We start from the raw sequence: 26963 nt of genomic DNA on the forward strand, positions 1-26963 counted from the left end.
AATTTTTGTCTGTGAAGCTTCGATGTTCGTAATTTTGCACTCGGGGGGGAATACGCCCAATTTTTTTTGGCGGTTTATAGCTTCGCGAAATGAAGGAGTGTCGCAATAAAAAGGATGTCAAATGAAAGCTACATGTTTTGTTATTGTGACCTATAAGTTTTATTACTGTAAGTCTTATAGCAAAAGAACCAGAGAGAAATAAACAGATGAACGTCAATTTGGGCAAATCACCCTGTGTTCAGGGTAAAATATGGCCACCCATTAGGGGTAAAATGCCCACTACAAGAAACAATTGTTGTAATACTTGATATGACATATTTAAAGGAAAATAATACACAGCATTAACTGAAAGATTATTAACGTTTGTTTCGTAAACAGAACATCATTTGTACAGACAAACATAGCGTTTCTAACAACATTTATTTTGAATTTACCATAGCCTCTTTTACTGTTTATATTTGTGAGAACTTGCATTGCACTTTGGACACATGGACGTGAATTTCATGCATCCACATACTACAACGAATACACGGGATCCAGTCACATTGTGGTCCTTTCTTATCATAATAATGCCCATGGGCATATTGTACTTAATTTCTGTGGGCATATCACCACACAGCTACAAGAAGAAAATTGAATCACTGGGTTGGCAACTCTGAGCACCATGCGGCAGTTTTACTCTGCAGATATGTTTCCCTGACTCTTGATCTTTACACCAAATATAATTCAGTTTCTTTCTCTCTCGGGAATATTATTGCACACTGTTAATACAGCAACGTCCAAAAAATTAGAACCTCAAAAATTGTCTTCTTACCTCATGAAATTAACCCTGAATGGCTTCAGATTCTTCTCACAGGCTCCAAACATGCTGCCTCGTCTCACCACGGAGGGCGCTTTCAAACAAGAGTCGGAGAGTTGCCATAACATTAACGTTGCGCGAGATACGAGTGGGTGGGCATTTAACCCCGTTGGGCATATTCCCGCGAGTGACTAAATCAGTGATAATGTTTATTGTTTCGTAATTCCATAACATTCTTCACGATTTTATTAACAGAATGTAAACACAGCGTAAGGAAATATTCCAAATGTTTATTTTCCAAATGAACGAAATATTAATCCGCTTCTTTTTTCAATTAAAATGTTGAAACTCTTACGTCTTTGTCACAGATCTTACTATCGACAATGAAAAGATTCCATTTGTTTATTATCTTTCGTTCAATAAAGTCAAAAGGGTTGAATTTACAATGTGACAAGTGATTTAGGTTTAGTCTTTATTCACAGAAATGTAATATTGGCCTTGTATAGCAATTTCTTTCGCTTTTGCTGAAAGGTTATTCGCGATTAAAATTATCCGATATGCCATCTGGCAGGATTTTCCGGAACTACTCTAGGATAGGAATTCGTTCAAAGGATGGGAAATGTTCGAGAGGGTGACGTCTACTGTTCAGTTTTTTGCTCTAAATCGTTTTGTGGGTCAGGACAAGTGAAAAGATTGCTTGTGTTTCCACCACGTGAAATCAACAAAATGAAATTTGTAAATAAATCAGGGAAAACAGATCTGATTGACCGAAGATTGGCATGGGGGATAGCATTGAAATGCTGCAAGGAAATTACAAAGAATGCACGAGTCCGTTCACTTTATTTTCCGAAAGCTGATTCTAATACCATTAAAGTAAAGTTTTAAATTGTTTTTTATGAATAATACTTTTTTTCGAAAACAATGTATGAAATGTTGAACAGGTGCAAGTCGATTAAGTGCGAAGATGAAAATACCTTGAAAATTATAATAATTAATGTCTGTGAAAAGAAATTCGACATGTCAATGTTGTGGTTTCATTCAGTAAGTCATTTTTCAGTGAAGGGAGCCAAGATGGCACTGTGAATTCTATTATTATTAAACCAGCCTGCCTCTTTGGGGGAAGAACTGCAACGATATGTTTACATTTTACTCCTACCCAAGCTTTGCAAATACAGGTGAATTGCTTTATTTTCAAATCATTTCCGAGAGCCCCAGTTACAACCTGAGGTGCAGTTGAAACGGCACTGCTTTGAAGAACCAGTGCGTGTACAATAGTTTCGTCTGTGTTTTCCTTGTTATTGTTGGCTATCATAATTAAATGCTTTGCTCTCAGCACAGCTTCACCTTCGTTATAGTTCCTGGAATTCACATCGCATTCGCAATATTTAAAAATATCGCGTAATTTAAATGTTTCTTCCATCCCAGCAATGACAACACGCTGCTATTACGTACTACTACTGAATATAAAACAAAGATTTATCCTACATAGAGCGGCCATATTGGAAGCGACACTAGCGCTGAGGTGGTAATTTTAATCGCGAATAGATATTAAGTTTTTGTTTTGAGATTGTATAGCTACACAGAATATCTGCAATATCTAGTTGATAAATTTTTGGTAAAGTTAAAGAAAATGTCATTGATTAGGTAACTTGGCAAGTTTACGATCAACTTTACATGTAGGATTCTAATGTAGCCTATCCATTGATTTTAACATACAAAAGTTCATACAAAAGCTGCAATGAGTCTTACTGTAGCTGACAAATATTCCGGATTGTATTTTTCAAAGAAATACACTGTTAAAATTTTTCCGCCAGGAAGCTTCTAACGGGTTTCAACTCTTTCTTTGTGCTATGGTAGGAATTTTTGTGGTGGCCATTGTGACTTCCTGAATGAAAATTTTGGTGAAAATATTAAATATTCTACTTTTTTCTTCTAACTATATTCGTTGGGAGGGAAATGGCAAAATTTAACTTCATAAAAGGAAGAAATGTACCTTAATTTTGTACGATAAAAACACAACAAGGGGTTTACAGCGTTAAGACGATCGCCTCCAGATGATGACGTCTTGACAGCGCTGCGGCCTGAACCTCAAGATGGTCTTGGTATAAATCGATAAACATTATTGCCCACAGATGGGGTAGCATTATTGTGGAAACTAGTCCCCGGATGTATGACTGTAACGTCACAGTAATATATTCACGGCCTCCAGTACAAACAACTTGGTGCACAATGTTGTTATGTTCTTTAAATTTTAAACACACTCATGTAATAAAAATAAAACTCCACAAGTAGACTAGCTCTCATGAAAAATTACGTGAAAATTAATTTAATTTTCCAGTGAAAGTAAAGGAGTAAATGTTATCACATTTCAATATATTCTTCTAGGGATATGCGCCACCCCAAAAAAAAGTTGATAATGGAATAGTATCTCTAATTGCTGATCATATTTCCAGAAAAAAATTTCTAGATCCTGAAAAGTAGGTAAATTTCGAATGGTTCTATGTTGAGATTGATTAACTGTTAAAAATTTCTTCGTAATAGTATTTATTAGAAATTCGAGCACAATAAATTAATTAATAGAATAGAATTTGAGATTTCTATGTGCATGTGTGTATGTTAGGATTTGTTAGTGCTGAAATACACAGACCTATTAAAAATAGACACAAACCCACACACATATACAGTGTGTCTGTGTGTGTGTGTATAGGCTTATATATGATGCTTGAAATCACAGAAGTTTATACGTGTGTCCTAACAAAAATATATCCCCCTTTTGACGCCATACGTGTGTCGTAACAAACATGTTTCCCCTTTTGACTGTAAATTGGTACAGTCAAAAGCGGAAACATCTTTGTTGCAACGCGCGAATGAACAGTCAAAAGGGGAAACATGTTTGTTTGACGTCATTCGTGTGTCCTGGGCAGGCTCTTGCCCTGCTTGAGATAAGAATCGAAGTCAAGTCACCCGCATGAATGTCACATCTTGCACATGGATTCACCATTTCCATTTTGGAACAAAAGAACGGCAATGCCATTGGAGCAGAAAGTTTCTTCGGTGACCAATAGCTTCCCCAATCGTCTTTCCGCCAAGTCACCATCGTCCCAGCAGCTACTGGACAGATTGGCGTCCCCCTTATGGCAAGTACCATCCAATTTTTAACGCAAGGGGACATATCCGCTACCTTTTGGGAGTTGACGTCGAAGGAACAATTCCATCATTTCGCTATTCGCCAGGTCCGCTCCTGACCAATCCCATCGGAGAATTCACCGATCGCCGAATCAATTTGTGAAGAAAGATTTCTCCAGATCTCCAGTTCGAACTCTCCAGGGTGGATGGATTGGTATTTTCGGCAACCTTTGGATTCCGCCATTGAGATGGGTCTTCAACTTCTTAACTAGTTTTGGGAATACTTGCTGGGTTATTCATGCTCCTGGGAGATTCTACCTTGGATCCCGATGCTTTATCCTTAAGGATAAGGACAGAAAGGCAGCGGTGGACAAATGTCTCCTGGAGCGGAGGCAAAAAAAACGTGATCAGTGCGAAATAAATAGCAGAAACTTGTATTTTTTTCAGCTCTTCTGGGACCAGGCATCAAAGCTGAAGTATTCCACTGGACTTAAATTGTTTCTGCATCGTCGTGAAAGTTGTTGTCGAGCTGAGGGTCCTACAAAGTTGGAGTTTGAAAGGTTACATTCACTTGTTGATACTGGAACTAAACGCACGGCCATGAAGTTAGGCGGCTGAGCAGAATAGCGCTGTTGCCACATATGGGAAAAGCATAGCGAGAGCGGGACAAAAGTCGCTGGTTCCCGCCATTGTTTCCCGCCCACTGTGTGGCAACATCAACCGGGACTGCGTTGCCTAATTGGAGCGTCAGACCGACCTCTCTCCGGGGCATACAGTTGTCATCCCTGACCTATCGAGCAAATGCTGTCAGTTTGTATCACATGGATCACAAAGACCAACTCTACAACGAGATCTTTCATTCTCCTAAACACGAGGTTGTGTTCCGATGTGGCAACAACGCGAACTTCTGCCAACCGCCTAATTTCATGATCGTGTGTTTAGAACTACAGTTGTACGTACACTCTGAATCCAAAATGTGTCATCTGACACAAAGATGCTGACTCCAGTAACATATCAAAGTGTACAAACTGCTTTTGGTGCATCAAAATACGTACAAAAACCCACAAAGGATACAATCATTTCAAATAAAAGAAATAAAAAAAAGTGTTAATTGTGTCACAGGCAATCTTATTAAGAAGGATAACTGATTTAAACTATTTCTGTCTTGTCCTTTTTATGCGCTAATCGCCTCTTCACAGCCTCAACCTTTAGCTTAGATGAGGATATTTGAGTACTCAGGGAGAATTCACACCGAAGCGACAGCCGACACGTGTCGCTTGGGAACGAGCCGATCAGCAGCAACGATTCACACCGACAGCCTGCACTCGAGTGATGAAATCCTCAAGCGACACGTGTTGCCTGTCGGTTCGGTGTGAATTCTCCCTCAGAGACAGTAATTTAATTTAGTTACAATAAGGGGCTTGGCCCTGCATAATGTGATAGGAAAATAATCTAAGTAGCTGACGCACCCAACATTTTTGTTTCAATCAATAAATCAAACATAACTTACTTACTCCTTGGCTGCTACAGCCCATAAAGAGCCTTGACCTCCCTCACAATGATAGCCCATTCTCTTCTATCTTCTTCTCTACCGTCTTACTACCATCCTCCTGACGTCGTCCTCCTCAACATCCTTCAACCATCTTCTCCCTCCTGGTGTCCCTTTATAGACCTTCTCAACCACTCTGTCTTCAGGCATTCTTTCTACAAGTCCCTGCCACCTCAGTCTCATGCTTCTTATATCGGAAACTATATCTGGTTTTTTGTAGAGTGCTCTAATTTCGTCGTTTCTCCTTATTCCCCACTGTCCATTCTCATTTACTGGCCCGTATACTTTCCTCAGTATCCTTCTTTCCCATCTTCGCAAAAGTTCTTCATCTGCTTGCGCCAAAGTCCATGTCTCTGCTCCATATGTCACCACTGGCTTTACCACTACCTGAAATCATTTTCAAATTTCTACTGAGGCTACAAGATTTGAAAACTCTTAACAGTGAGAAATAATTTCGATTACCAGTTGCAATTCTTGCTTTCATTTCCTCCTTAATATTATTATCCATGGTAACTAATGTTCCAAGATGTTTAAAACTTTTGCATTTCTCATAACTGCCTCCATTAAGTTGTATACGTTGGCCTTCCCTGAATTCCATATTTCGCGCTGAGAACATGTATTTAGTCTTGGTTTGATTTATTTGGAGCCCCATCTCACTAGCTGTGTTCTCCAATCTTTCCAGTCCTTCCTTCAGTTCTTGCAATCTTCGTGCCATCATATCAATGTCATCAGCATATGTTAGATTTTGGTTCACTCACTCCCTTGACCCACTCTTCTCATCATCTTTTCTATTGTACAATATTGTAGCTAGTACATCTCCTTGTCTCAAACCTTGGTTCACTGCAAATTCCCTTGTGAGCTCTCCTTCAATCTTCACCTTGCATTTAGTACTCCTTAGCGTCATTCTGGTTAATCTTATTAGCTTGCTTGGGATCCCTAGATAATTCATTGCCTCATACAATTTTCCTCGCATGATACTGTCATATGCCTGCTTAAAGTCTATAAATAACTGATGAATATTAATGTTATATTCATAACATTTCTCTATTATCTGCCTAACCATGAAGATTTGATCCGTAGTGGATCTGTTTGGTCTAAAACCACACTGATAATCCTCTATTATTACCTCAATCAGTGGTGACAATCTTCCCGCTAGGATCTTTGCAAGCACTTTGTATATTACGCTCAGTAGGGCTATACCTCTATAGTTCTCACAGCAGGTTTTATCGTTCTTTTTATGTATAGGGCAGATTATTGCCATACTCCATTGATCGGGCATCTGTTCATGTTCCCATATATCATATAACAATTTTTATATATACTTTATTGGTTGGTTTCCTCCGTTCTTAACCATTTCAGCAGTGATATTATTATTCCCTGGGGCTTTGTTATTCTTAAGAGACTTAATAGCTGTTCTAACTTCTTCTAGTGTTGGAGATGTTCCTGTTTCGTCATCATGGTCCTCCTCTGGGTACTCCTCTTCATCACTCAATTCTAGGTCTTGGGACCCATCTTCCACATTAAGTAGCTGACTGAAGTATTCTGCCCATCTCCCTAAGATCTCATTTTTTTCCCCTATTAGGTTTCCTACTTGGTCTTTACAGAAAGCTGTCTTCGGTTGGAAGACTTTCCTTATATCGTTCACCCTCATATACATTTTCCTTACTTGCTGATTACTATTATATTCTTCAAGTTCCTCAATGCACTCTTTCTCAAAGTACCGTTTCAAACATACGCGAAGTAATAATCATAATTTGCATAGAAACTCCACTAAAATTAATCCATGGAAAATACCGAAAATACCTTAGAAATTTGGACAAAAATCAATAACTCAGAAAGAAAAAGCAGACAATTCAGGAGAAGCGTGTTACTTTTCTCTTCATAAACTTTTAACTTCTCTTATAATATCTAAGAAACTGAAAGTTAAAATATACAAAACAGTAATTTTGCCTGTAGTAAGTTATGGATGTGGAAGTTGGTCTATTACATTAAAAGAGGAACATAAATTAAGAATGTTTGAAATTAAAATTCTTAGAAAAATATTTGGACCTAAAAGGGATGAGGAGACAGGCGAGTGGAGAAGGTTACATAATTTAGAACTGCACAATTTGTATTCCTCTCCAGATATTATTAGAATAATTAAATCAAGTAGACTTAGTGGGAACAGGCAGGCCATGTGGCACGAATGGGAGAGGAAAGAAAGAGTTTACAGGATGAGACCCAGCCTTTGCCTAATCCCAAATTACCTTGTAATTAAGTGATCCGTGTCGAAATCTTACACCCCCGATTTCGCAGGTGATTTTTTTTAATGAAGATTATATGCTGCTAATTGTGAATAATACAATTTTGGAGCGCGGAAACAAGTATTTACGACTGTACAGCCGTTTGAAGTTGAGATGTAGCCGTTCGAAGTTGGGAGGTGGTTGCTGTGTTCAAATTTCCCACCGATTCCGGGCTCCGCCTCTGGGGTAATTAACCTACCACCTCCTACCGCTACCGCAGCCCCGCCTTTCTATATAGAGTCCCTTTTGAAGGTATGTTAGAAACTGGCTGGAGCCACCTGCCCCCAATACTATTTTTCGCACTGACACATTTAAGTACCAAAGAAATAAGGCTGAAATTAAACCTCAAAAGGTAACTTACCTCCTTATCCCAGATGCAGGTTGAATTGCGGTTCGAAGTGAATTTGAAAGTCCAAAGGAGAAGTAAGTCGTATGTCAAAAGGTCTTGTGATCCTTTTCCACAGAATACTACCCTCCCCGACCCGTACCGGGTCTCACTTATTGCACAACACTTGAGCAACCTGTGTTCTGACGTCACGAGAGAAAGATTTTTAATTTTAGGCTAAATGCCTACGTTGTTAGGTTAGGCTAGATAGGTTTAGTTCTCTTAGCCTGAATAATAATTTTTCATTGTATTTATGCTAATGGAACCTAACCTAACCTCGTACGCATTCCTCGTCTGATGTCAGAACACAAGGTTGCTCAAGTGTTGTGTAATAAGTGAGACCCTTCCGTAACCATCATACCAATAAGAAGTTGCAAATTATCCCATCCCACAAGCATCCATTATGGAAGCCCAGAAAAGCCGTATAGACGCAACGTACGTAAGGAACTTCAATATAAAAAAAACGTACGTTTCGTAGCCGTACGTGTAAAAAAAAAATACCTTCCGCGCTATTTAGAAACACCCTTTGTTACAAGAAACGTATTTATTTGACGAAAATATTTGAAATGTTTGCGAAATCGAGGGTGTAAGATTTCGGCACGGAGCCTAATTAAGTTCACAGATTGCACAAATAAAAATGTACACATATCATAACTTCGAATATACGTATATCTATATTATCACATTTCTACAATCACAACTTTAGGATTCACAGCCATTCTTAGATGTTCAATTTTTATCAACAAGGTTTAAAACAAAAGAAATACCTATCAGTGTTGCAAGCACCTTAAATTCTTTACAATAAGTTCATATATTGTGAATGTCAATATTGGACAATCACAAGGATTCTTGTTGGGAAACCTGATGGTAAGAGACCAGTAGGAAGGCCAAGACGAAGATGGAGGGATAACGTTGAGATGGACCTAAAGGAAATCGGTAAGGATGGAAAAGATGGGATTGAACTTGTCCAGGATAGGGACAGATGGAAGGCTTGTGTTGCTGCAGCCATGAACCTTCGGGTTTGAGAAAGCTAGAGAGTTAATTAAAATTAAAGAGGAGAAAATATTACGTACGAAACATCCTCTATCTGATATGCAGCGGCACGACTCTCACGCATTCCCGCCTCGCTTGGTATCCAGGAGTAGAGCTAGCAAGGTGGCATATCGCTTCGCTTATGTTTCTCTGTAGTACATTGTACTTGGAAGAATCAAATTATTTACCTAAAATACACTTACAACTGAAACTTAAGCCCGCATCACACGGAACTGGATTTCCAGTAGATATGCCCTAGTTGGCGCTGGACTAGCTACCAATTTGCTGGTTTTCGCCTCACACGATACTTATCAGCGTACTTGTCGATAGACTTTTGTTCCCATACAAGGGAAGTTGTAATGGAGGCCGCGTGAGATGTAAACAATGTATCACTTCACATTTTTAAAAGCCGATAACTATTCAACCGAGAGGAATAACGTTTCGTGTAAAACGTTATTAGGTACAAAACAATGGCGCTGCTTAAATACATACTATACAACGTTTACTGTACACGTATGGAAGAATATTTTAGTTGTTTCAAATGTAAACACCGTGCAGTCAGCATACGATGGTGTAACTCAACGCGCCTTTCATGCTGTATACGTTATACATTGCTGGAGTAACACTCGGAAACCACAGACAAAAGCGCTCCTTTGCACACTCACAGATTATCTTCACATGGCGAAACTTTGCTCTGATTGGCTGTTCCACAGAATCCAGTCGAGGAAAGCAAGTAGCAATTAGAACATGTCCTGTTCCTCCAAACCAGTCAAGCAGTCAGCCAGGCGGCCATGATTGGCTACCTAGAAAGTTAGTTCAGCGCCAACTAGGGCATTCATACTAGAAATCCAGTTCCGTGTGATAGGGGCTTAAATTTTGTTAATTTTCTCATCTCAGCATAACTTAATTTCCAAGCGGCTGCACCTACACAATTTATTATGTCTTCCGACAAGAAAAATAAATGTCACCACAATCTGCATCGCGTGGCTTCAAACTAGCATGGAATGATTTAAATCAGGTTGGTTTAAATAGCGATTTAAATTAGGTTATTTCTTTGGAAAAAAATCGCTGATTTAAATTACTTTAAAGGAAATAATTTATAGAATAATGTACATAAGGATCTTATAGACATCAGAATAACTTTTGATGAAAGTACATTAATCTTGTAATCATTGAATGGCTGGGTCTAAGAAAGGAAGCAAAATATATGTACTGATGGTGAAGCCCATACGTAAGGAAATGTAACATGTACAGTGCTCTTGATTAAAAATCAATACTTCTTATAGGCAAATTGTAGCAAATATTTTGTGTATACTAATCATGTTGAACCGCAAATAGTGTCCTTATCATTAAACTGCAATTAACAGTTAAATATGGTAGCTGATATTTTGAAAACTATCATTAACAAATTGCCAAACTTCAGTTACAAAGACTTTAAAAATGTATTTTAAGTTACAATGTATTATTTTTACTGGAAGAAAGTTACTGAGATTATTATACTTTTATTAACAAAATCAACAAACATTTCCATAGTATCAGAAAGAGAAAAATGTATATTTACATATAGTTTTTATTTGCTTTAATCAAACTGTTCAAATATTTTACAGGGCCGTTAACCAGAAAGGGCCATTCTGTAAAAAAAAACAACAACATCTATATGTAAGTGCCGAAAACCATACAAGGAATTTTAAGCCTGCTTTTTAAAAAAATGGATTGAAACAAAAAAAATCTGATTTAAATTTAAAAAACATCAAAAATGGTTTTCAAAATAAAAATGCATAACTTTTATTCACCCTGCTTCAAACATACGGGATAGAAAATGTCGTTTTCCTAGAGCTCGTAGTGTCGAAACGAGTAAACGTTTCTAAGAAAAGTTGTTCGTCTTGATGTGCTCTACGGACTGTGAAAGTCCGTCCGTTTTGTACGGCGACACCCTGTACAGTCGTGTACAGAGGAAAATTCATTTGTACCTGAAAATTTACCACAGTCCCATAGAATGGCTCCAGGTTCTACGAACTGAGCTAAACCTGACGCTGGATTAACTTGGAAGAGTAGATAGTTCCATATTATCCTCACAGATGGCAGGGCTGAACAAGTTAATATTACCTCTAGCGGTAGGAAGCTGAACTCGGTGAAGATGTAGTACAAGTCTATTTCTAGCAGTAACTTTACTTTCTACATTATAAAAGACTTGTATAATGGACATTTGTTTGTTATGAATAAAAACACAAACACATCTTTACGTTTTCTCACTTGACATTACTTCCATTCTGCTTATAAAACGGAAGAAGTATGAAGTGAAGAAACTGCGAAAGTTCCTTTCTGAGACATTATGCACTACTTAATTGCAGGGTTGGCAAGATAATTTACTCGTTAGGTTTTTACGTAAATTACTTCGCGTAGAAAACCAGTTTTTACTAATTTACGCGTAATTTACGTGCCATGTAAAAAAGAGGTAAAGTGCTCCCCTGTGCTTAGCACACGCCATGAAGGCGTATAGGGGGTGTGGGGGTAACTTTACACACTTTCTTGATCCGGTCGTGAGTGGGGGTGATGTGATCAGCATCACGCCCCTGACCGCCTTTACACCCCAGGGTTTCCCCAGGTACCCATGTCATTCGACGCTGGGTGGGCGCTCTGTCATGTAGAAAAAAATCCCTTTCCGCGTAATTGCACAAACCTGCTCAATTATGATCCAGTGTATTGCAATATCTGAGAAAAGGATGGTCTAGGTTTCGAGTGGTTAGCACATCGCGTTACGACGGTCCCGGGTTCGAATCCTGGCCTGGGCATGGATGTTTATGAGTGCCCATTCATCAATTTCATCATATCATCACTCATCCCCATCTTCGCATCGCAAATTAGCCAAAAGTGGCACAAGCGAAGTAAAATAAAGCAAATCAATCTGTCAATCTTGTACTTGAAAGATTAATCTTTTGAGTATACGCAGCAATTTCCTGCATTTTCGTCTTGGCCTTCCTACGGGTCTCATACGTTTCCAAAACATGATTCTATTCTACACTTTTCTGTACGTGCGTGCCAAATGAAGTATTCGTGATTTAATTATTCTAATATTATTAGGGGATGAATATAGATTGTGCATTTAACGAAGAGACACTCCTTGGCAATATTCGTAAGTTGACTTCAAATGGAAAACCCCCATCCTTTAATTTAGGAACTTGTATGACAGATAAAATTGATTTAGTTTATTTACGTCACATTTCTGCCACTTTTGGTTAATCACGAAGATGATGATGAGTGATATGATGAGAGTGATGAAAGGACACTCACATAAAACATACACGCCCAGGCCTGGATTCGAACTCGGGATCGGAGATACAAGTCGAATTCACACCGAGACGTGTCGCTTGAGGATTTCACCAATCGAACGCAGGCTAATGCGGCCTGTCATGCCGCTACAGTGTGAAACATTGCTGCTGATTGGCTCATTCCCAAGCGACACGTGTCGCCTGTCGCCTGTCGCTTCGGTGTGAATTCTCCCTAATAGACTAATAGTGCTTTGGAAACGGATAATAAACAGCAGAACTATCATTACTAAAACGCATTAAAGGAGTTGAAATGCGATATTTTGAACATAGGTGTATGACGTACTACTTACACGCAACTGGAACATACCCTTCCTTCTGTTGCAGTAAGCTATAGCTTGATTCGATTTTTCATTTGTTTTTGTTATTTTGCACTTTTCTGCCACTTTTGGCAAAGCTCTTTGCATCTGTTTTTAAAATGCATTATCATTGTCAATTCACATTGCGGAACCTATTTTATACAGATTTTTATTCAGCAGAGTAAAGTTGTTCGCGGAACGTGCAACACGGCACACTGCGATGTCCATTGAACAGAAATTGCCAGCGGACGCTGCGAGTCAACGCTTGCAACGTTGCCACGTCGCATGTACCGCTTTACTCCGCTGAATAAAAAAATCTGTACAAAATCGGTTTCGCACTGTGAATTGACAATGATAATGTATTTTATAAAAATAGATGCAAAGAGCTTCGAAACAAGACCAATATTGTATTTGTAGGACTACCGAATACCAAGAAAAAGTTGTTTGGCAAAATTTAAAATAACGTGTTTTTTTTACTAATTTTAAAAGTCTGAAAATTAACAATTGTGTTTAAAACATTTCTGCCTGCAACCTATTAAAATTTCATAACGACCGGACAACCCGTTTTTGATTCACAGAATTTCAAAGATAGCTGCAGTTTGCAAAACTAAAAAAAACGGCCCTTTTTTGTTCTCAGGACGATAAAAAATAGAAGCCATACTTGAAAAAAATTGGTTAGCTTAGATTAACGCAGAAGTGAATAAGCTAAATTTTGATGTAACTCGTTTTGTTGTAGGTCTACTGGTTAATTTTTAATTGGAGTCCAAACTCCAGTATCTATAATTTTTAATCCGATAGTATGCCCAGGCCGCAACGATGTATCGCGCGCTGTGCTAATCACAAAGCCACGGAGGTCGGCTGCAGCATGCTACAGAATTCAACACAACTACTCTGAGCCTTCTCAGGGAGTGGAAATAATAGGAAATTACAAACTTTAACTTCATTTTTGACTGAACTGATGAAAAACTTAAATATTCTAACGCGTCTTCGCTTTGCGTTTTTTTTTATTTTGATTTGCTTTATTTTACTTCGCTTTTTGTGCCACTTTTGCCTAATTTGCGAAGATGGGGATGAGTGATGATGTGATGAAATTGATGAATAGACACTCACAAACATCCATGCCCAGGCCAGGATTCGAACCCGGGACCCCTGGTGTTGTAGTGATCGCCTTGCATTCAAAGCGCCGTGGGTTTCATACCCGGTGGAGGCACATAGCGGCGTGAAACTCACTTTAAACTGTAGGTCCAGTCCCGATTAGCCCATCAGCGCATAAAGTGAACTTAAAACACAATTCCAAAGCTTCCCATTGTGTTTTTTGCAGTTGTGCTTGGTACGTTCGACATTAATAGAAACTTTGTACAAAATTTCATTCAAGACTTTGTGGGTGAATTTAGAATAACAGAAGGTATGGTTGATACAAGGTGCAGTATTGATGTATTTTGAAACTGAGACGGTACAGAAAAGATCTTTTGAAAACCGAGACAATAACGAAATGAGAAGGGGGCAGGGGGTCATCCCCTTGATTACCCAGTGTGCACCTCACCTCTCAGTCAACAAGAAATAAGAAATTAATAAATGCTATTTTAGCCGAAATTAGCAATTTGTAAGGTATTTTGGACTATATTAAATGTGTCCGTCCCTCCCCGGTTCCCAACTCAACTATTTCTGTCGCCATCACTGAACGAGACAAAACCTTGGCAACTTGTAAACACGACAACGAGAAGATCCTTTGTAAAATCGACACGAGACTTTGGAAAATTGCAATGTATGATGTTTGAAAACCTATGCGACTCATACAACCTTTGTAATCTGATATCTAATTGACGATTTATAGATTGCGCTACGTATTTTGTTTATCCTAATTGCAGAGTTAACCCATAAGTTGCAACTGTGAACTGAATAGCTTTTCAAGGGTTCGTAGCGTCAAATAGAAAAATAATGTTCTCAATAAAGCTGTTTTGTTTCCCGTAATGGCCTCTGCAAGCTGTGAAATTTGTGTAGTGGCATTGCTAATTCTATTCTTAACTCGTGACATGGACGTCCGCAGTATTTTTTCCAGGGAGGGGCAAGGAAGGTATTTCTTTCCAGGGGGGGGGGCAACATGGCATATTTTCCCCAATAATAGTGTTCATCCCTCAAAAAACATTGCTTAAATTTGAATTTATCATGTTTGTGCAATAATTAACACACATTATTGTGGCTGAAATTAAATTATATGTGTGAAATATGTAATTTTTGGTTGACTTTCGATTTCCAGGGGTGGCCCCCCCCCCTTGCCCCCCCTTCCGGACGCCCATGACTCGTGACGAAACAAAAACTAGCCCTTCTAGATCAAGACGCGTGTTTATAAACAGAGACGAGACAAACTTCATTTAATTTAAGCCCATTCTTTACAAACGAGCCTAATCATACAGTCATGGACACTTCTGGGTTGTAACAACTCTATTTACTTCCTATTGGGTCGTTACAAGCCAGAAGTGTCCAACACTGTACATTGGTTTCAATTCTGAAACCTCGGAGAAACAGATAGTTCCATATTCTCCTCACAGATGGCAGGGCTCGAACATGATGATATAACCTCTATCGGTAAGAAGCTTAACTTCAAGATGTTGTACTAGTCCAGCTTTCCTTTTACATTGGAAAAGAGTTGTGTATTAACAGTCTCAAAACAATTTCTGGTTTTAAATACATTTGGGTAGATTCTCACTTCCGTTAATTCAATTCTGTTCCACATTTGTTTACGAGCGGTATAAAAAAATTATAAATCGAGTTCCTTAAACTTCGTTATATTATTGGGGTTCGTCTCACATAATAGGTCCAGTGCCTGTTTTTTAGTATCTAAGATACTCGGAATAAAATGATCTTAAAACCAGCGGCGCAACCACAATGTTTTGTCGGGGAGGGGCATTTGGCGTTACCAGAATTTTTTTAAGGGTCAGGTCATCAATAAAACTTGAATAGTAAGAGTTAAAAATATTACTATACATAATTATAGTTACTACTATCATGCTTATGATTATTATTATAAAATATAAAATAACTATTACAAACTAATAAAAAAGACGCAATTTTATTCCAAATTTATTATCATTGTCACTATTATTATTATTATTATTACATCCTTAGAAATATTACGCACACGCACACAGAGATTTTTTCTTTGCGGTATGGTGTACCGGCAAGGCTTGTGTTGCTGCAGCCATAAACCTTCGGGTTTAAGAAGGCTAGAGAGTTAGTTAGTTAGGTGCAGTGAAAGACAGCAGACTAAGTGCCTATGCAAATTATCCTAGTATACTGGAGATGATTTACGAGAATTTTCTTAACTGGGGGAAAGCTTCACCTCACCTTTCCCCCACTTTAAGCACTGCCCCCTCCCGTGAGAAAACTTAGTCTCAAGAATTTAGTTTCAATTTGTTCTATTTTATGACAGAGTCCCGGGTTCGAGTCCTGGTCAAGCCTGCATTTTTTTCCTAATATTTCTAGAATAGCAAAAACCCTCCGAAATCCAGATAATAAAATTTAGAAATCCGGATTTCGGATATTTTTGGCAATCCCTATTATGTACATCGAACCCTTAGTCACGTTGTATCCTAGGCCAGCACTCGTCTATTCTCCACAATCCGCGCAGAGCATTTCAACAGACTAGTCACGTGACGAATCGATGACCTGCACGTACGTGTCCCGACAAACCGCTTCATTCAGGTGTTTCCCGCCTTCAGGACAACAACTGCACGTTTCCTCGAGTTCAGTTCAGTGTCTCTGTGATCGATATACGTCTTGTACGGAAGCAACGAGCGGGTAAGTTAATTTGTTTGTTTCGCGTAACACATAAACCACTCGTAAACACTGCTGCTTGTTCAAACTTTGAAACAGAAATGTGAAAAGAAGTTTGTGACCTGCACTTTTAGAAACATGACTCCATAATTTGCAGGCGCGCGCACACACACACACCATTCCAGCGTTACGTCTGTGACCTTTTACGCACAATATTTACGGTTCTAGACATGCGATTGGATTAAATCAAGAAGACTTAGGTGGGCAGGGCATGTGGCACGAATGCGATTGGGAAGAAGAGTTTACAGGATTCTTGTTGGGAGGCCTGATGGTAAGAGACCTGTAACAAGGCCAAGACGAGGATGGAAGGATAATATTGAGATGGACCTAAAGGAAATCGGTAAGGATGGAAAAGATTGGATTGATCTGACTCAGGATAGGAACAGATGGAAGGCTTGTGTTGCTGCAGCATAAACCTTCGGGTTTAAGAAGGTTAGAGAGTTAGTTGAAATTAAAGAGGAGAAAATATTGTGTAAGAAAGATCCACTATAAGATCATCTGATATGCAGCGCATTTCCACCTCGCTCTTTTGGCACTGGTGAACAATTGTTTGGTTGATGCCTATATAAACAAAGGAATTGGCCACCACTACCATTAGATTTAAACGTGCAAACCTTCGGGTTGAAGAAGACTTGAGAGTTAATTAGTTAGTTATAATGAACTCATCTCATAGAATTATGATGTACTTTTTGACGCCTGCTAAAAAATTGGAGAAAACATGAGAATGATGACAGTGGCGGCGTTTAGGAGAGGGGGCAGTTGCCCTCCCCCCCGTTTTGCCAGTTTTGCCCCCGCACTATGCCAAACCTTATCTACAAAGGGAAGTAAACTGTCTTTGTCCCAATCGCAGCACCTTATCCGCCCCGTTTTCGAATCAAATCGCCGTCACTGAAAAACATTTTAAAAAAGTGCGCTACATTTAATTTGTGATGCTTTAAAAAGTAGCACATTTTCACTTCATTTGGTGAAGTATAGAGGGTGCTGATGCTGGTAACTTTTATTGGTGAAATTTGCAAATTATATCCATTCACAAGCATCTAAACCTTAATGCAATTAAAAGAAATAATAATTTCCATACTAATTCATTTTATTATTTACATGGAGTATGTCTACTTTTGGTGAAATGTCCCACACACATTTATATCGTTAAAATGAAATGTTGTTAGTTTGTTTTATCCTCACTTATAAGAATATTGCGGGATGGCGTAAGGCCGTCAAAAAAAAGCACTGTGTATATATAATATTTGTATTTGGGTTATTTACGTCGCTTTTATACCTAACTAGCTGATTGGCCGGCGTTGCCCAGGTATTTATTTATCCCAATTTTCTATTAAGACAGGAAAATAATGAATTCTAACTAAAGTGTAAAATGAACTTGGGGTTAAACGGCATTGGGTGTGTCACTATTCATCTTAGCGACCCCGAAAACTATGGATTCCACACGAATATCGGTCGTTTTACATGTCACCCCCTTCGCAACCCCTATTCTAGGCACAGTATTTCATTCCAGATTGTAAGTCATGTGTGTACCAAGTTTGGTCATCGTGAATGTCATCTATTAGTATAGCAACTCCGACAAATATAGATTCGACACTAATATCAGTTGATTTGGATTATTTTTACATGTCACCCCCTTCCCACCTCCATCCCTAGGAGTACCAGGGGTGTCATACCCCAAAAGTATTTCTTTCCAGATTGCAAGCGATACGTGTACCAAGTTTGGTTTAAATCAGGGGTGCCCACAGGGGGGTATTATGGCGCAGGTTGCGCAATCGAGATTTTTGGGGGGGGGTTTCCCTTCAAATAATATAAAATTCAACACTAACTTTTTCCAAAATATATGTACACATTTTACACCTTAAATGCACCATATTTAATCTATTAGATGAAGAAAAGAAAGTGTTTAAGGGTATTATCGAAGGGAAGGGGGGGGAGAAATATCAAACTCTTACATATTAGGCCTTAATTGAGGCGTGGGTTCTAGGGGGAGATTCTCAATTAAACGTTGGGGTGACAGTATCCAACTCTAAGTCTTAAATTATGGCGGTATTTTACTTAGAGGGGGATTGAGCATTCAATTGACGGGGGTTTCCTATTCTTGTGTATTACTTATTGTCTTGGACATTTGCGGATATTCTGTGTGGAGACTGAAAAATTGAGAATGAATTTTTTGGAGGAGATCCACTCTTCAATACTAACAGTAAGTCTAAAATTGGCATGGACATTTTGGAGGTAGGATTGAGTATTAAATTTAAAGGGGGAGATAGAAAGCTCTTGATTAAGTTTTAAATCTTAGATTGTCAAGGGATTTCTGTAGTGGACAGAGAGTTCAAACATTAAATTTTGGAGACTGTATTTATCGATATGGAATCCACACGTTTTCGACCCCAAACGTGTCAAAGGAGAAGCTGGAAAAGACTAAATATCTCGGGATCTTAAGAAAGTACCGACTCCCCATTAAATTTATATTCTTGAAATCCTGCAAAGAAATGGATGAAAAATGTTCTTCCTCGCTTCGCTCGCAATGATGTGTTGCTAGGATGCGTGTTTCACGCTTTAGTGAGGTGAATGTGAAGTTTTTATACTATTCCTCTGAATTACAAGACAAGCGATATTCTCGATTATGATCAACGATTTTAGAGGTGGTCTTGAGTGAGGAGGGGTAGATCAAGTATAGTGTTCAGTATAGCTAAGAAAAAAGTAACTTTCGGTAGACATGCTGTCGTAATTAAATACTTTGTGGGGATTACGATATAGTTTGAGGGCGCGTTTGGGGGAAGGACACATGACATGATTTTGGTGGGAGATGCGCCTTTGGCTTTGGGGGGGGGGAGGGATGGGCACCCCTGGATGAAATTGCTCCAGGCGTTCGAGAGTTATGCTGGAACATCCACACATACATACATACATTTTTATATAGAAGATTAGGTAAGTCGCGACGACAAAGGCGAATGATGGACTGATGAATCATGGGACAAAGCACGATCCTATAATTCATTGATTGAATTAGGTTATTTAACGTCGCCTTTCTTCCACTTTCAGCTAATCGCGACGATGAGGATGAGTCATATGATGAAAGTGATGTTCCAATGCCGGGATTCCGACTCCGCCACGGACGTCGACACTTAAAATAAACTGTCAATAACTTTATGACAGTAATTGACATACCAAGAAAAGAAACCAAATAGAGGCCAGAAGGTAAGGTTTCGCATATTCATGACCCCAGCCATGACGGAGACATTTGTCCTCACAGGTGCCCATTGATGGGCTCCAGAGCAGCTTGTGCAGGAACAGTGGTAGAAAAATTCGTACCTGACGTAATCGAACTCTGATCCCCTGCGTGGTGGTCAAACGCCCCGCCGACTAGACTGCCACGCATAATGCGTTTACTTGCAGGTCTAAAAGTTGTCCGTCTACGCATACGCGCCACAGCCCAGTGGCGGAGTGACATCTTGATTTAGGGTTTACCTGTGTTAATGGCCACTTGTAATACAGTTATTTTTCTTAATTCGAACAGAAGTTTATTCCCCTTAAAACATCTTAATGATACGTTTTTTTTTAATTCGAATTTTGGATAATTCAAGTTTTTTTCAGAGCTTGTTACGTTGTGTGTGTGCTGAACTTTCGATCTCGCCACTGGCGTACGCAGAGTAGGGGAGGGGGACTGATCGGGCTACAGCCCCCTCCGAAATTGAGAAAAAAATAAAAGCAGTGGAGAACTCCGGAAAAGCCAGAGTGGTAAAGGCACCCCCCTTAAAATGACCCCCGATTGCTCATTTTGAGACTGGAAAGTTTTAAATATGGGAAATATCTTACTGTATATGCTGCTTTCCTACAAAGCAGCTATGTGCTATCCACCATAATTCCAGCTCCCCCCGAAAAAAGTCCCGAGTACGCCAGTGGATCTCGCTAAGACCGAGCGCGTCAAGTGGTCGATCTCACTACCGAAGTTCCCGGGTTCGGGTTCCTGGGTGTTTCTTTTCTACATCAATTTCATCCTACCATCACTCATCCTCATCGTCGCGATTAGCCAAAACGTTGCAGAAAAGCGACTCTAAATAGCGAAAATGAAAATAAAAACACAACGTAATAAATCAAACACTTGTAGGAAAGTCGATACACAATTTATATTCAGTGCATTTCTTCTGACAACTAATATATTGATGATACTACAGAGAGAGTTAAGGTGGGTGGGGTTTCGACATACATGTACACAAGGACGTGCAGAAGGAAATACTCAACTACACACAAGGAAGAGGGACAGAGAATTGTGCCATTACGATAACAATCAACAAGACAGATGTAGATTAATCATGACAGGCTAACAACAGTGTTGCAAGTCCTGTTCACGCTCCCTGTGGAAATTCCTGCAGTTGCAAAACTTTGCTGGGAAGAACTATTTACTAAATTACATCACGTGATCCGTAATTTGTTGCCGTTTATTCAGAAACAACTCCTTCACTCCTTTACCAATTCCGGAAAGGACTTCCATGCTGTCATACACAGGGTGATTCAAAAGTCCGGCACTATAGCACAACTCCGTTATTGATGTAGATAGCGAAAACTGGAAAGGGGGGAAAGTTGCTGGAAATATATGGTTTTCAATCTAATGTGCTTGAATTTTCAACGTATAATGCACTGTTGAGGCTGTACACTGGTACGAGCTTCGATGAGAACTGAAAATGCCTTGCTGACACATGCTTCGTCCTTAAGAAGCGCGGAGGGGGGGAGGGGGGGGCACGTGTCACATTCACGCTTTATTACTTTGACACTAATTATAATCATACATTATTAATTCACCTTCTGGGACAGACTGTTGTGCACACGAAAACTTTGCTATTCAGCAAAAACATTTCTTCCAAGAAACCCTATTTCTCTCATACGATGAGAACTGCGCGGTACAGCAATTTTTCATACATCAATCGCGATACCGATAATATCTGACAGCATGTATAAGTCTTTTCCGGAATTGACCAATCAGTGAAGTAGTTGCTTGCGAAGGAAAAGCGACAAGTTAACGAATGACGTGACGTAGTTCACTAAACAGTTCTTCGCAACAAAGTATTACAACTAGAGGATTTCCATAGGGAGTGGGAACAAGATTCGGATCAATGTTATGGAACAATATTACCAGCCTGTCTTTAACCCACATCTGTGTTGATTTTTCCATATATCGATCTATGAATAACACTTCATGTTCACAGATGGAAGCACTGTCGTTTGATGGTTAGAAATATGACAAACAAGTCTACCGCATTCTGAATGGCATGGAATGGACAAATAAAAGAATGTTGAAAATACTGAGATAGAATATATGAAAAAGTTTGAATCATGTCTCTGCTATGGATAATATTAAATGGAATCGTAAGACTCGGATAGTTAATTTGTAATTTAGAATAGCTAATTTGGAATGAGATATGAAATGCCTGAGGTTAAGAAACCTGCTTGGTAGTAGAGCAGTGGCCCCGGTTCTGCAACCGAAAATGGCGCTCGGTGGCGCTCGCAGTGTTGCTAACTCCTCACTTGAAAAAATCACCAAGGTTTTTGTTTTTGGGTCTAACCTAACCTCAAGCAAGGAGCTGGCAACACTGCTTGAGGCTTTTCTCGCAGTGTGGCCAACTCCTCACTTAAAAAATCACCAAGGTTTGTTTTTGGGTCTAACCTAACCTCAAACAAGGAGCTGGCAATACTGCTTGAGGCTTGTCTTGGAGTATTGCCAACATTTTACTTGAAAAGTCACCAAGGTTTGTTTTTGGGTCTAACCTAACCTCAAACAAGGAGCTGGCAATACTGCTTGAGGTTTTACAGTGCATAAAGCAATTTGCCAACCTACTGGTTTGCCATAGCTTTTTACAAAAAAGAGAGAGGGAAAAGTTAAACAACCGATAGTGTTGCTAATATTTACCTACAGCTTTTTTTTACTTGGCAAGAGCTATCTTACTTGAGGCTTAACTAATTTATATACTGATGTAACATACACACACTGAGCAAAAAGAGTCGGCAACAAACATATACTGCCGTAAAAGAGAGAGGGATAGATAGATAGATAGCAACACAGTATGTGTGTGCGTGTATAATATGTAGCATTATTAACTAGAGTGCGTTGGCAACCCACCTACAACTAAAAAAATAAAGATGCCAATGTTGCTGTAAGATAAAGAGAGAGACTAAGCTGGCAACAGTGGTGAGCGAATATGCATTATTTCCAAGTCCCGAGCGCCAATGTATATCGTGATTTTTGCAATCCTCTCTCGCGGCAACGATGTGCCACACACACACGTACGTACTTTTTTTTATTTCAGTATTGTGACGCAAACAAACAAATAATAATTGTTGTTTTTAGGATGCCTGGCCCCTAACCCCGCCAGGGTGCGTGGTGCCCAACCCAAAAAGGTTCTAATGGCTGCGGTTCTAGATAGCCGCACCTCTGTAGAGTTTCACGTGTTTTTTTTTCCCCCAAACTTCCATGAAACCCTACAGAGGACCTCCGTAATGCATGCAACGTGTACTAACGACTCTAGTGTTATTTGATGTTGTAATATTTTTGGATATAGAATTTTGTGAGATATAGATAATAATAATTATGTTTATTATAATATTTTTTGATGAAGATGGAGAATGTATGTGTGTGTTACAAATAAAGTTGCATGCTTATTTTTTCTAGTGTGTGTGTATGTGTATGTGCATGTGTTTTTTTGATGTTCGACAGCATCTGAAACGATAAAAAAATTTTATTGTTAATTTTCTCATGTAAAAACAACAACAACAAAATTTTTGTGCAAAAATTCTGATTGTCTTGTGCTATAGTGCAAAAACTGATGATATTGTAATTCATAACTGATGAAATTAATATTGTAACTGATTTTGAACTAGTGAAATTTTCGTATTGTGCCATTGAAACTGATTGTGCTAGCACAAAAAATTTCTTATTGTGCAAGAAAAAGATGTTAAAAACCTGTTAAAACTGCTCTGTGACCCTCTCGTTCTTCACGTCGTGGACGAAGGACTTCTCGGCGACCAGGATCACTCTGCATACGGTGTCCTCGGGCAACGGACTGTTGAACTCGCAGACGATCTTGATGTTGGTTCGATCGTTGACCACCACCTGCTTCCTCTTCGTGGTATTGATGACGAACATGGGTCTGCGGGTTTTGAATTCGCTGGGCGTGTAGTACATGTCCATGCTTCCCTCGGTCACGCGTTTGAAAGAGGTGTAAGCTTCGTAAAGTTTGAGATAATCGTCTTTGGTCATGTCGAGGTTGTAATTCTCGCGCGGGAAGACTTCGTTGCGTCCATTCTTGAGATAAATGTTTTTGATCTTGCAGTCGTCGAATTTGCTGGAATTTTTTTCCTGGTTGTTATCGCGACCAGTCTGAAAGAGCACTACGACGAAATCTGGCATGTCGAACTGTATGTTGTTGAACTGTGTCGTCACGTCGAATTCCATGTGACTCCCCGACGCCATCTTCTGCACGCACTGGTAACCGTGAAAGTGAATCAGTACCTGCGGACTCTTCAAGATCTCCGTTTTGTACTTGAGGGCGTAGTTTGTTTCGTATTCCACGATCGGCATTCTCAATTCCATGCTCCGGATGACGCACTTGGCCGCTTCGGGTAATGTGTTGGCTATCGGCGTGCCGTCGGCGTTCAAGTTGGTGTATCGCATCAGTGCGTTGTTGTCGTTGGCCGCTCTTCGAAACGTGACGCGCAATCCACCCTTCCACATGATCTCCTTGTAGTCCGAGAAGAATCCCGGCAGCAGACGCATGGGAAAGAGCACCGTGTGATTTCTAGTCGATATTTTAGTCCCCGCTTCGAATCCTCCCGCCTGGTAGTATGCTGCATCCGTTTTGGATAATTTCAATGTTCCCACTGCCGTCGACGTGATGCCTGGATAGTCTATTCTGTCTATGACGGTGTTGTGTTTCCTCACCTCCACCTGCGAGAACAGGTGAGGCACGAAGTTGTCCACGAGTATCAAATTTGCATTGGGCGGAAACGCTTCTCCGCTTTCTTTCTTCACCACGTCGAATTGAAGGTAGAGGTCCGCTCTGTGAGGATGAACGAACCCGTCGCCTACGTCCACGTCGTATTCGATCTCCCTGTTTGCTTCGTTGAGATTGGCGAACGTGCGACGGTTCGGAGGGAAAGATTGCAATTCGTAACTTTCGATTTGCTCCATTTTTACTATGCGTGTTATTTATTATACGTTGATCTCCACGATGGCAGTGGTCGTTGCACCTGCGAAATCCACCACGTCTCCTTTCTCGTTTGTCACCACCAACTCTATGTCGTCTATGCGGTTGCGGCATACTGGAAAATAGATCGGCGAAGAGGGTGTGTAGATGATCGGTTCCATGAATTCGGAACTGGGTTTGAATGTGGCTATGATTCCTGTCTGCTTGTGACTTCCTAACAATCCGTCCGAGGATTTTGTGATCATGCCTTCCGCCACGTTGCAGTGAACGTTTAGAGTTTCTATGGCTAGAAATTTAGGAATGTTGGTTGCCGTATGTTTGATGCCAGCTTCGAGTTTGGTGTCGTTCTCGAAACCTAAAAGTTCTCCCATGGTGCCCAGGTTCACGGTCTCCGTTGCCGACACGATTTCCACTCTGTGCGTGACCGAATTTTGAGAAAGGTACGTGCCTTTGGGTAAGTGAGCTTGCAAAGTGGAAAGATTGTATTGGCCTGGCGTGACGACGATGTGTTCGCTTCCGACACTAATTTTATTATTGTGCTGCGTGACGTTAGGTATGAGGTACATGCTGTAGAATGCACGGAGAGCTACGGATTTAGGATAGACGATGTCGTCGTGCAGCGTGAGTTTCAGGATCGAAGATTCGCTCGTGAGATGGAACACGCCCATTGTGTTTCAGGTTCCACAATGCTTTCTGAAAATGTTCCACCGACGGGTTATTTATTTTAGACATGTATGCGAGAACAGAAAGGCATAGGTGGCCGCAGTTAACATCAGTGAAACCCTGGATGCGTTTGTCATTGTAGTAGAGGTTGGCAACACTGAGATACTTCACCAACCTGGCAGGCGGTGTGCCACCGAACGAATCGAAAACAAATGCATTGTTATCGTCAATTTTGAGGTAGCATATCCAATGTGTACCAGGATTTTTGTAACTGTCCAGGTTGACCACGCCATACTCCTTTTTCTTCACAGCAGAGGGTAGAGAATCGGACATGAAAACACCCCTGAAGTTTTTTATTCCCAACAGTTTGATCAGAGATTCAATATCGAAGTTGGACAGGGCTTCTTCTTTTTTTTATATTTCTTCAAAGCATCGAGGTTGCTTTTTTGTTTTTTGGTTATACCTTTCCCCTTCTTCTCCATAGCCAGGTTGTGACGTTTCTGTTCTTCCAATTCTGCCTTGTTCTTCTTCGAGTCGATGACGGTTTTCGCGATGGCGGCGCTACCGCCGGCCAAACTTCCAACAGCCCCCAATGCTGCCAGGATGGCTGGGATGCTGAATATGAAACCTCCGATTTTTTGCTGTTTTCGCGAACGCTGCAAGCGTTTCAATTGAGGTGTGCTGAGAAGTAATTTCATTCCGTGTCCTTTCGTCAAGCAAGAACGTTTCTTCTCACGTTGTTTCTTGGTGAGTAACCCATCGAGGGCACCTAGATTTTTCAGATTGGAGTATGGTATCTGGTACACGACACCCTTAGGCTTCATGTTGATGCTCTATATGTTATCTTCACGATATGTTATTTATATATATGTTTTGAGATTTTTTTGCTTTGTGTAATTTTTTTGGTATGTTATTTATATATAAATATTCTGAGATTTTTTTGGTCCGTGTAATTTTTTTCAAGGATATACTTTGCGCAGAGTCGTTACACAAATTCTATTACGTGCTTTGTTTTTTTACCAAGAAGTTCTTTTGTACCCTTGTACACGATTCGAGTTTTGTTCTCGATTAAAATAGCTAGCTTCTCGTTGGATAACATGTCAGCGTATCGATCTGGTAAAAATAGACTGTATTGTGCGTTGAGCAACAGACGCGCCTTGGGACCATACTGGGTAGAAACAATTGAACCGGAAGTTATCGTGTAAGGTTTGTCCACTTCCAATTCCCGAATTTTTACATACTCTACTGACAAATTTAGCATTTGTTTTAATGCTTGGAGGTCACTCATTTTTTCAGTTGTCATATCGAAGAGAAATTTTCAGTGTGTGTGTTAGAGAAATTTAGTTTTTTTTCACGATGTGTGTTATTTATATATACCGAAGATTTTTTTCACGATGTGTGTTATTTATATATATATTTTTTTTCACGGTTTGTATCCAAGATTTTTTTTGTGTGTGTGCGTTAGAGGAA

General features: G+C 39.8%; 1 protein-coding gene across 1 annotated transcript in view; it reads left to right on the forward strand.

The window, feature by feature from the left end:
• The first annotated feature begins 16512 nt into the window (after positions 1-16512).
• LOC146004085 (uncharacterized) overlaps positions 16513-26963 on the forward strand; it is an 87783-nt gene continuing 77332 nt past the window's right edge. The window contains exon 1 of the mRNA XM_083142714.1: positions 16513-16596. The gene's annotated coding sequence lies outside the window, so the exon portion shown is untranslated. The remainder of the gene's footprint in view (positions 16597-26963) is intronic.

This window comes from Lepisma saccharinum, chromosome 21 (genome assembly GCF_977018435.1).
Source record: "Lepisma saccharinum chromosome 21, izLepSacc3.1, whole genome shotgun sequence".
Lineage (NCBI taxonomy): Eukaryota > Metazoa > Arthropoda > Insecta > Zygentoma > Lepismatidae > Lepisma > Lepisma saccharinum.